This window comes from Furipterus horrens, unplaced genomic scaffold, assembly GCF_987537825.1.
Source record: "Furipterus horrens unplaced genomic scaffold, mFurHor1.1.pri manual_scaffold_1, whole genome shotgun sequence".
NCBI classification, from domain to species: domain Eukaryota; kingdom Metazoa; phylum Chordata; class Mammalia; order Chiroptera; family Furipteridae; genus Furipterus; species Furipterus horrens.
Genome location: NW_028327171.1, coordinates 124877191 through 124888299, shown reverse-complemented (window position 1 = coordinate 124888299; position 11109 = coordinate 124877191).

Here is an 11109-nt window from a genome sequence, read left to right as displayed (position 1 = left end):
TGAGTTTCTCAGAATGGGTTGGTCTCTTCCCAAAATTGAGGTGCCACCCCTTTTCTTTCCTTATGGCACTAGTGAGTTGACATGTAGTATGTTAATGTATTGTAATCAGTGTATAATGAGGTTCACGGTCCTGGAGGTTAGAGCCAGAGCCATCTTGGTTCTGGCTGACTCTGGCCAGTTTTTGTTCTTTTATCCCTCTTCTTCCTCTGTTTTTTTCCTATAACTGAAAAGGAGCACACAAGGTTTCAACAGCCCAGGTTCTATAGCCATAGTGACAATGTGACTTTGTTACTTCTGAGATGGTTTCCTCTTGTACTTTGGGGCTCCTTAATTCTGCGGGACAGTGGGTCTGACTCTGTTCTACTGCAGTTTTCTCTTTGATAGGAAATGGTGGGCAGGAAAAAAAGGGGGCAGAGGTGGTATTTCTTGTTCTCTACAGTTTATAACAGATCTCAATGATGTGATAATGTTACCTTTTTAATGTAATATATTTTTAATTGCAACACACTGTCTCTTCCCACCTAAACCAGTAACAAATAATCCAGGACCATTTTAAATTGTATAAATCACCAGGTAAGTATAGTCTGGCATGGACAGAACATTGGAAATAATGGCTCATATAACTTCACTCATCTTTTAGCATTTGACATAGCAAATTGTACAGTTGTTCTTAGGAATTTAATTCAACTCACTGCAGTTTATGAGTTTGCTGTTCCTTTGTCACGCAACTCTTCACATTTTCATTGCCATCCCTCACTGGATGTCAAACTAACTCTTTGTATATTAGGAGTCTTAAACCATAGAGCTTGGGATCCATACCCTTGAGGTCCAAGGTCTCTTTTAACTGGCTCAAAACATGATTAGATAGCTTTTCTTCATTTCTCATTTTTATTTGTCCTCCCCCCACCTTTTCTTTTTACCTTTTCTTTCCTCTATGCTATTGCATCTCATTGCATTGTCACACTTTATTTTAAGTGGTAAAGTATTCCTTTGTTTAATATCACTTTCTGACTGCATAACTGCTAATGTATATTTTTATAATTGCATCTGTTTTGCTTCTTTCATAGAAGTAATTACAATACTAATTTTTTTATTTACATGTCTTTTAGTCTTCATAGGTCTCTCTTACTCATGAGATCAGGGGCTCTGTTTCTCATCTTCATTGCTGGTCCTGGCATAGAATAGTGCTAAAAAAATATTTGTTGAATGAGTAAATCCTTACATTTTGGTCACCTTCTGTTATTCTCTATTCCCCATTGTTGTGACCTAAATATTATTTATGGCAATCACTCTTTGCACAACTCTCTAGTAATCAGCCAAATTTTCTTATGATAGCCATTTTCAAAAATAAGCTGTATTGTATTTAATACTTCTGGGATATTGGTATGTGTTGAAGTTTCTTAGAGAAAAATTAATCTGCTAAACTTATACTTGTATCTGTTAGGGATCTTTGGTTGCTCTGTTAATTTTTATAAAAATGAATAGTGTTGGAAGATTATTGGGTCATTCATAATATTCATATATGGCAACACAGGGAAAGAATAAGGTAGATGCTAATGAGGCTTTTATTGTTATTGTTGTTGTCATTGAAGGATTGAGTGAAACTTTCCTACTTTTGGTTGCCTAAAAAGAGTGGGTTCCTGAGACATGACTGTGAAGCCAAAAAGAATACTGGATCAAGCCACACCAAGCCAGGAAGAGTAATAGTCTGGACCAGAGGAGGCCTTGTAGCATCTTTTAAATCATGATATGTTAACAGTCATTGCCTCCATCTACATATAAGATTGATTCAGGCAGCAGCTCATAGGAAGTCTATGTTCTACATCATCCAGATCACACAGTGACTTGCATACAAATGGTGCTAAATAAGCTTGTTGAATGTGTGACCAAGTGCTGTATCATACAGTTCTGGGCCCCTTGCTCTTATAAGTAGACACATGCCTCCAGAAATAGCTACACATCCATTATGCACCAGAGTCTTATTCCTTAGAGCCCTGTAAGATTTACAAAGGCCTGTCCTGCCCTGGTGCCCAAATATGTGGAGTGCAGCACTTAAACTCACTCTTTCTTTAAATAGAAAGCAGTTGGCTTTGCACCTCCACAGCCAGTTCTTAAATTACTCTTTCTGAATAGATTTAGCTAGTGTGGTAGGTAACTAAAAGGGAGAAGAAAATAAACGAAGGAACCTCTTTCTGTGGCTCTTTCAGGAGTTAACATGAAAAGATCACTGAGCCTGAAATGCATAATTTTTGACATGCCAACCAGTTAGAAATGTTACTCATTCCTGTTAGGTTGTTGTAATTACTGAAGTTGTAATTTCTACAAATAATGAAAAGGTTATGTGGCTTTGCTGGTGGTTTCTGTTGTTTCATCTAGGATTATTTAAATTAGTTAAAAGTACATATTTAAAAATCTCTAGGATAAAAATTTCAGTCAAGGATTCAAAGACTTCATATTGATTTAAGTTATAATTTGATTATAAGATTGATCCAGTTTATAATTGGTCATTAATTTGTGAGTGGTCAAAAACTTCTGTGACCTTCTGTGTTCTTAGTTAGAAATTCTATACAGCATGGGAACCACTAAACCAGGGGAAGATAGGGAAATGCCCTGGAAGAACATCAAGTTTGTTTGTTTATTTATTTATTTATTTTTGTAGAATCAGTCCATGTTATTTTCCCACTTGATACAAAGTACCTCTTTTGATGTTAACAAACTGGAAGTAATTATTCAGAAACCTTTAAAGCCCTATGGTGCTTATAGCAGTGCTTCTTCTATAGAAAGGTTGTAGGCACCAGAGGATTCCAAAAATTGTGCACCAATGTATGTGCACAGACACAAATTTTGTTAGATTCAGAAATGTTTCTTGTCCCATAAAGTTAATATATGTAGGCTTAAAGAATAAAACCAATTTTTTAAGGACATCAATGGCCATACTACGCAGTCCAATATTTATTCTTTCAAAAAGCGTTTCCTGAACACCTATTATGTGCTTGATATAATAGTAAATGAGTAACATGTGAGCTCTGTGCTTATGAAAGGAAATGAACTGCTATTAACAGATTGTATATTGATCTATGCGATCATTGTAGATAACACATACATATATACACACACATTCATCACACCAGACAACTAATAATCAAAATAAACATTTGGATTCTTTTTCTTCACTATATCTTGAACCTCATTTTCCAAATTCATTCTGATTTCCCTGAATCCTGAATTTTAGTGCCTTAATTCCAGTAGTGAGAGACACACAAGTACTTTGGATCTGAGGTCCGATGCATCAGATTGCTCAGAACACTAAGCAATTTTGACTGGGATTTTATTTTACTCATTCCTGAGACAACTACTTCTGTCCTTTTGAGGTAATGAACCAGCCCAGAGAATTTTAAAGTTTTTGGTCATACCCTCGTCCTGATCCCTGCACCCAGTTTTTGGACTAAAGTTACTCTGGTCAGTATAATTGAAAAGCATGGGTTTCCCTGGGAACTCAGTTCTTCTTCTGCATTACTTTTCTCAATCCTAGTCAGCTTTTAAGGACCCAGATCATAGTTCTTTTCATCTACAAAGGTTTCGTGGTTCCCTTTCCTTAGTTGAGCTACTCCATGTTTGTCAACATTTTCCCCAGGATCTCATAAGAGGTTTATTGAATATTTACCAATTTCCCTTGAAATTAAATACTAAGGAATAAGATTTCGTTAGTAGGGTAAAAATTTGTGTAAGCATTGTAATACTTATGATTACTTCCTCACCCTTCCCCCCCAAATTTTCACATCCATCTAGGAAATATCATCCTGTCGAGAATGTATAATCAACACTAGTTTGTGTCAGAATGACCCAGGCTAGGCAGGCTTACTAACACTCAGATTTATGGGTTCACCCCAGCCACTAACAAATGTATCTTTATCTTTTTAAAACTCTAAGTCTGTATTTGGATGTAATGTTAAAAAAATAAAAAAATTAATTTTAGTCAAAACTTTAAAAACTGTTTCTATAAATATTTTTTAATGTAATACTTATATTTTGTCTACATACCAGGTTTCCTTCTGGAGATTTACTAAGTATAGGTTGAGATTTTTCTTTTTTTTTCAAATAACTAAGACTGTATTAAAATATTACCAGAGAGAACCATATAGACTAATATATAATAAGCCTAAATTAAATATTTTTGATCAAAAAGAAATAGATGCATAGTTTTCACACAATCACCATATGAGTTTTAGCTATTTAATTTTTTATTATGATAAATACATTTATTCTCCTGAAAACGTCAAAAAAGTGACTTGTACTTTATGGGTCAAATATTATGGGCATATGTTAGGATTTGTTTAAATATGATCTAGTTATTGTTTTTGTTTTCTAAAGTTTTAAAGTATAACATTTAAATAGGTAGTTTGGTTTAAAATAAAATGGCATATTAAAATTAATATAGGTAAATTATAAATGATCATTAAGAACAAGGTAGATCAGATAAAAAGACAAATATATTGAAATAAAACTTTTATGCCAGAGGAAACAGGAAAACTAAAGAAAGAAAACAACTAATAAGCACTGAAAATATTTGACTGCAGAACTTAGACTAAGACAAATGGGATTAGAATGCAGAATAGAATTAAAGTATAATTTGATTCAACAATAAAGAAGTAGTACAATAATATAAGTTGAGAGGAAAAGGCAAAGGAAAGGCCGGCCTTAGAGCTGTTTCAAGCATAAAACCTAATAAAATAGAAAACTGTAACGTGCAAAGAAATTGAAGGCTGTGTGCTGCTTCTTATACCTCCTCCTTTTGTGTGTGTGTGGTGAAGAGGAGAGTTTTAATGTATTAATTAATGAGAAAAGTGTGGATTTATAAATTTCTCCTTGTAGATCAGTTCATTTTTGCTTTATATATTCGACCTGATACTTCTGTAACCACTCCAATTTTTTTTTAACTTGGTAATTGCAAAAACTTTAAAAAATACTGTCTCTCTCTTTTCTGCTTAAAATGGCTTGTTTGTTTTAAGGTGTTGATATAATTTGTTTGGAACCATTTAAGCTGAGGAAGATAAGACACTGGTGTCAACATTTATACTGGCAATAAAATCTACAAAATATGAATATTATTTTAACATGTAAAACAAGAATATTTTGTTTAAACTAGAATATACTTATTGGCTGTAAAAGAAAAAATATGAATTATTGTTTACTGAGATCAGGAATATTGTGGAACAAGCAGATTATGGAGAGAGGAATAAGAAGTTCATTTAAGTCTTATAAATATATTAGACATATAATTGAAAATGTAGAGGGAGATGGATAATATGAGTTGGGAGTTCACTGGAGAAGTCTGATTTTAAGGTATAAACTTGTGAATTTTAGCATAAGATGGAATTTTTCATGGAACTGGATTGGAAAAACCAAGGGATGAGCGTAAATAGAGCAGTAGTTCAAAGACTGAGCTATGATTCACCTTAACATTTAAAGCTTGGAAGATCGAGGGAGTCATGGTCAGTGAAATTAGGGGAAAACAAAAAACAAGACAGTACTGTTCTAGAACCCAAGTTAAGAAAATATTTCAAGAAGGGAAAGTAATCACATATGGCAAAGGTTACAGATAACTCAAGTAAAATGAGGAATAGAATTAATCATTGGGTTTTATTTTTTTTAATGTGAAGGTCATGGTTACCTTAACAACAACCGTGTTGTTGGAATGGTAGGTAGGAAAGCCTTTTGGCATCAACCTTGTCTTTTAGTTCACCAGTTCTCACTTCACTGGTTCTCAATGGCTATTCTCTGCACCAGCAACATCTGTATCACCAGGGATTTTGCTAAAATTAACATTTCTTTGCCCCAGGCCAGACCTGTTCAGTCAGAAACTCTGCCATGGATCCTCAGCCATGTGTGTTTTAACAAGTTCTCCAGGAGATTCTGATGTACACTGAGGTTTGAGAAGTACTCTTGATAAATAACAGCAAATCCTCTCAGAAAAGCTGTGACATTAGTACAGTTCATGTGTAATCTTCTGATTTTCAGCTTCTTGAGAATATGCTGTTACATTTTACCTTGATTAATTTCTATTTTGTAGAAATCTATTTGCCTCAACATATTATATTATAGTTCTGACACTGAGTTATTTATTTTTATTTTTTAATCTCTACTGTACGTATTTTTTCCATTCCCATTTAATCGCATTATACCCCCTACCCTGCCAGCAATTGCCACACTGTTGTCCACTACCATGAGTCCTTATTCCTTTTTTACTTTGATTTTCTGTGTGACTTGTAGCAGAGGTATTCAGGATGGGGTGTGTGTGTGTGTGTGTGTGTGTGTAGAGAGAGAGAGAGAAAGGGAATTAAATATAATATGTGTGCCCACTTATTGTATATATGATATATATCCTGTTGTATTATCTGTTTTAAAATATTTTTATTTTGAATTAATTTCATCTTAAAGAAAAAGTGCAAATCATAATAGTTTTATTTTGAATTAATTTTGAACTTAGAGAAGATGCAAATCAATGCACTCTATCCAGTTTCACCTATTATAACACTTTGTATAACAATGATCAAAATTAGAAAATTAACATTTGTATAATACTCTTATTTTTCTGTATAATACTCCTAACTAAACTACATCCTGTTTTCAAATTTTTACATTATTCCCACTAATGTTCTTTTTTATTATTGAATATTTTATTATTGTTCTATTACAGTTGTCCCAATATGTTCCCCCTTTGCTATCCTTCATTCAGCCTACGCCCCACTCCCACAGCCAATCCCCTTCTTGTTGTCCATGTACATGGGTCCTTTATACATGTTCCTTGACTAGTCCCTTCCCCTTCTTTCCCCCACTTCTCCCCCTCCACCCTCCACCCTCCCCTCTGGCACTGTCAGTCTGCTCCTTTTTACCATGTCTCTGGTTCTATTTTGTTCATTTGTTTGCTTTGTTCATTAGGTTCCTCTTATAGGTAAGCTCATATGGTATTTGTCCTTCACTGCCTGGCTTATTTCACTTAGCATCATATTCTCCAGTACCATCCACGCTGTCGCAAAAGGTAGGAGTTCCTTCTTTCTTTCTGCTATCTAGTACTCCATTGTGTAAATGTACCACAGTTTTTTGATCCACTCATTAACTAATGGGCACGTAGGCTGTTTGCAGCACTTGGGTATTGTAAATATCACTGCTATGAACTTAAGGGTGTGTAGGTTCTTTTAAGTTGGTATTTCAGCATTCTTAGAGTATAATCCCAACAGTGGAATTGCTGGGTCAAAAGGCAGGTCCATTTTTAGTTTTTTGAGGAAATTCCATACTCTTTTCCATAGTGGCTGCACCAGTCTGCATTCCCACCCACAGTGCACCAGGGTTCCCTTTTCTCCACATCCTCGCCAGCACTTGTTGTTTGTTGATTTGTTAATGATGAACATTCTGACCACTGTGAGGTGTTATCTCATTGTGATTTTAATTTGCATCTCTCTGATGGTTAGTGGTGTTGAGCATTCTTTCGTATGTCTATGGGCCCTCTGTATGTCCTCTTGGAGAAGTATCTGTTTAGGTCTTTTTCCCATTTTTAATTGGATTGCTTGGCTTCCTGGTGTTGAGTCTTACAAGTTCTTTATATATTTTGGAGATCAAACCCTTGTCTGAGGTATCATTGGCAAACACGTTTCCATTTTTTAAAATTATTACTTATTTATTTATTTATTTTGGGGGGTACCCCCACTCTGTAACAATTACCCCCCTCAGGCTTAAGACCCTTTACAATCTTATAAAGTACAATGGACAAAGGTCTCGGGCTCCTCTTGCTGCTTCAAGCTGGACATGGTCATCGTCCTACCTACCCTTGGGTCCAGAAATCCCTAATAAGAGCTTTTAACAATGAGGTTTTCTTTAGCTGTGCTGAAGTTTTTTAATTTGGTGTAGGCCCATTTGTTTATTCTTTCCTTTATTTCCCTTGTGCCAGGAGATATATTGGTAAAAATGTTGCTACATGGTGTATCGGAAATATTATTGCCTATGTTTTCCTCTAGGACTTTTATGGTATCATGACTTATATTTAAGTCTTTTATCCATCTTGAGTTGATTCTGGTGTATGGTGTAAGTTTGTGGTCTAGTTTTATTTTCTTGCATGTCCCTATCCAATTCTCCCAACACTATTTATTGAAGAGGTTCTTTTTACTCCATTTTATGGTCCTGCCCCCTTTGTCAAATATTAATTGACCATAGAGACCTGGGTTTATTTCTGGGCTATTCTGTTCCATTGATATATGTGTCTATTCTTATGCAAGTATCAGACTGTTTGATTACAGTAGCCTTGTAATATGGTTTGGTTAAGGTATTGCTATCCCTCCTATTTTATTCTGATGAGTCATATTATATGTAGATAATCTTGTAATATGTAGAAATCAATAAAAATGTTTGCAGAAAAAGAATATGTACCATAATTGACTGGCTTTAAAACATAAATTGGATCATTTTATCTCCTTCCTTAATACCCTTCATGGATTTGATCACTGTTCTCAGAGTTAAGCCCACGTCCTTCCCGTGGCCCATGAGCGCTGCCCTGTGTCTGCAGCCACATCTTCTGCTGCTGCTCACTGCAGCTCACTGAGCCTGGGCCGCCCTGAGCTTGGCTGTGTCCTCAGCCTGGAGCACTCTTCCTCCAGCGTTTTACTTGTCTGACTGTATAAAGGGAAAGTCCCCCTGAGATGACACAGCCCAGAGGGAAGCAAGCAAAGCTTGCTGATGTCTTAGAGCACCCAGGCTGTTAACTGCCTGACAACATAGACCTCTGCCTCCTTCACCCCCTGCTGTGCCCTGATATCTGGAACCTGCCCAGTATGCCCAGATCCTCCCCCTGGCCCATGTTGACCCATGGACCTTTTTCCCGTAAAACCACATTCATAACTGTTGGGAGTTCCCGCAGTAAAGCCCAGGTATGTACTACATCGATACACACTTCTCAAACACAGTATGCTCAGCTCCAATTCTGTGCAGAGGATGAGAAACAAAGTATCCAAAACATTTTTGTTAATCAAATCATCAAGTTTATTAAAAATTTAGAAAAACCAAGTACTTTATTAAAAACCCCCACAAATGTGGGAGCAAAGGGGAACAGGGGAGTGGAGAAGGGCCCCAGGAGAAAACAGTCCATGGAGATGCGGGATCCCTTCCTGGTGTGAATCGTGTGCGGAGAACGCTGTGGCAGCTCACACACCTCAGTCGTCCACCAGACCAGGTCCTGTCACCAGCACACATGGTGTGTACTTCTGGCACCATTTCACCAGCAGCTGTCTGTGTCCACCTCTGGTGCTGCCAGCTGTGCACAATTTTAAAGATTATGTTGGCTTGACTCTTGTCCTTTTGTGATGCTGCTTGTGAGTGGATGACCCACAGCAGATACATTTTAAGAACAACCTGAGGACCCTCCTAGCTAACCCTTGCCAGCCCAGGCTGGGGCCAGAGGGAGAGCCTGGGGTCCCACCATCACACTGTGGAGCCTAGAGGTGGTTGTCATCAGTGGTTCCTTCTTGGGCTCCTCCAGCATTGCTGCTGCTGCTGGTGGGGGTGGTGGGGGAGCCTCCAGGGTATAACACTGAAGGGCTGGACTAGGGGTAGCCATCCTGGACTCTTGGCGAGGTAGGAAAGTGCTGGTCCTGGACACCATGCTGGGTGGGGAAACAGCCATCCTCTCTTCTAGGCCGGAGGAGGACGTGGTGGACCTGGCTTCGGATAGGGGAAGGAACATCCTCAACCCCAGGGGGCTTGAGGGAAGGGCAGACTCTTTTGTGCTCTCCCCAATGCTGGAGACAGGGGTAGGGCAGGGCCTTACCCAGATGGTGCAGCCCCTCATCTTCGTTGTCATAGTTTTGGGGATCAGGTAAGTTCCCATGACCCTGTTGTATTTTTTGTGTGCCAATGACTCCTGAATATCCTGCTCTGTAAACCTCATGTCCTCCATTATGTCTGCCACCTGGGGATCAAGGTCACCCCAGGGTGGCTCAGTGTGTGGCCTCAGTTCCTCCCCCTGGCCATGGTGACCCATGGGTCTTGTAGTATGTCTTTCAAGGTTGGCCTTTCCCTGGGGTTGAGGGTCAATAATTTTTTTAAGAGATTTTGACCTTTGGATAGAAAGCATGGTACAGTGAGCTGTGCCCACTCAGGATCTTCTTCTTTTTCAGTTTCCCAAAGGTGTCCCCCTCAAATGGCAAAGCCCCCCACCAGCATCCTATACAAAACTACCCCCAGGCTGCAGATATCGACCTCTGGGTCTCTGTAGGGTTGACACCGGAAGATCTCTGGGGCCGTGTAGGGTGCGGTACCACAGCAAGTGGTCAGCTCACAGTTGGTAAATTCCTTACCAAAGCCAAAGTCTGCTATTTTGAGATTCCTCTCACAACCTACCAGTATGTTGTCGGCTTCAGGTCCCGGTGGACGACCGCTTTCTGGTGGCAGTACTGCAGTGCTGACACGAGCTGCCGGAACATGAGTCAGGCTGCTTCTTCGTCCTGTGGCCGCAGTTTACTAGATATCGGAGTAAATCCCCTCCGCTCATGTGCTCTAGGAAAACATTTCTCCTCAGTGGCAATCACCTCAAATAACTGGACGATATTTGGGTGATTTAAGCCCTTATTACAATGGACTTATTCACAATATCTAGATGCACTACACTGACTAATGGCTTTGACAGCCACCTCTGACCCTGTCAGTAAGTGGGAGGCCAGCCACACCGTGGCATAAGACCCACTGCCGATGGGGCGCAGGAGCACATAGTCGCCAATTATGCACTCCTGAAGGTCAGCAATGGTTTCAAGATCATGAGCCATGGAGGCTCCAAAAGAAGAACAAAGACGAACAAAAACAAACACAAAAAAGAAAAAGAGAAGAAAATTAAAAAGAAATAAAAAGAAAAACGAAAAGAAACACAAATAAGAAAAAATTTAAAAAGGAAAATAATAAAGAAAAAAGAACAAAATGCAAAAATGGCAAAATAAAAACAAAACAAAAAACAGTAATGAAAAGAAAAACTCGCAAAGTAAGGGCAAGAGCAAAGCTTTTAAGATCAAGCACAACAGGTCACCACGATCAGCATCCTGGACTCTAACGGACAAAATCTCAGCTCCGCCA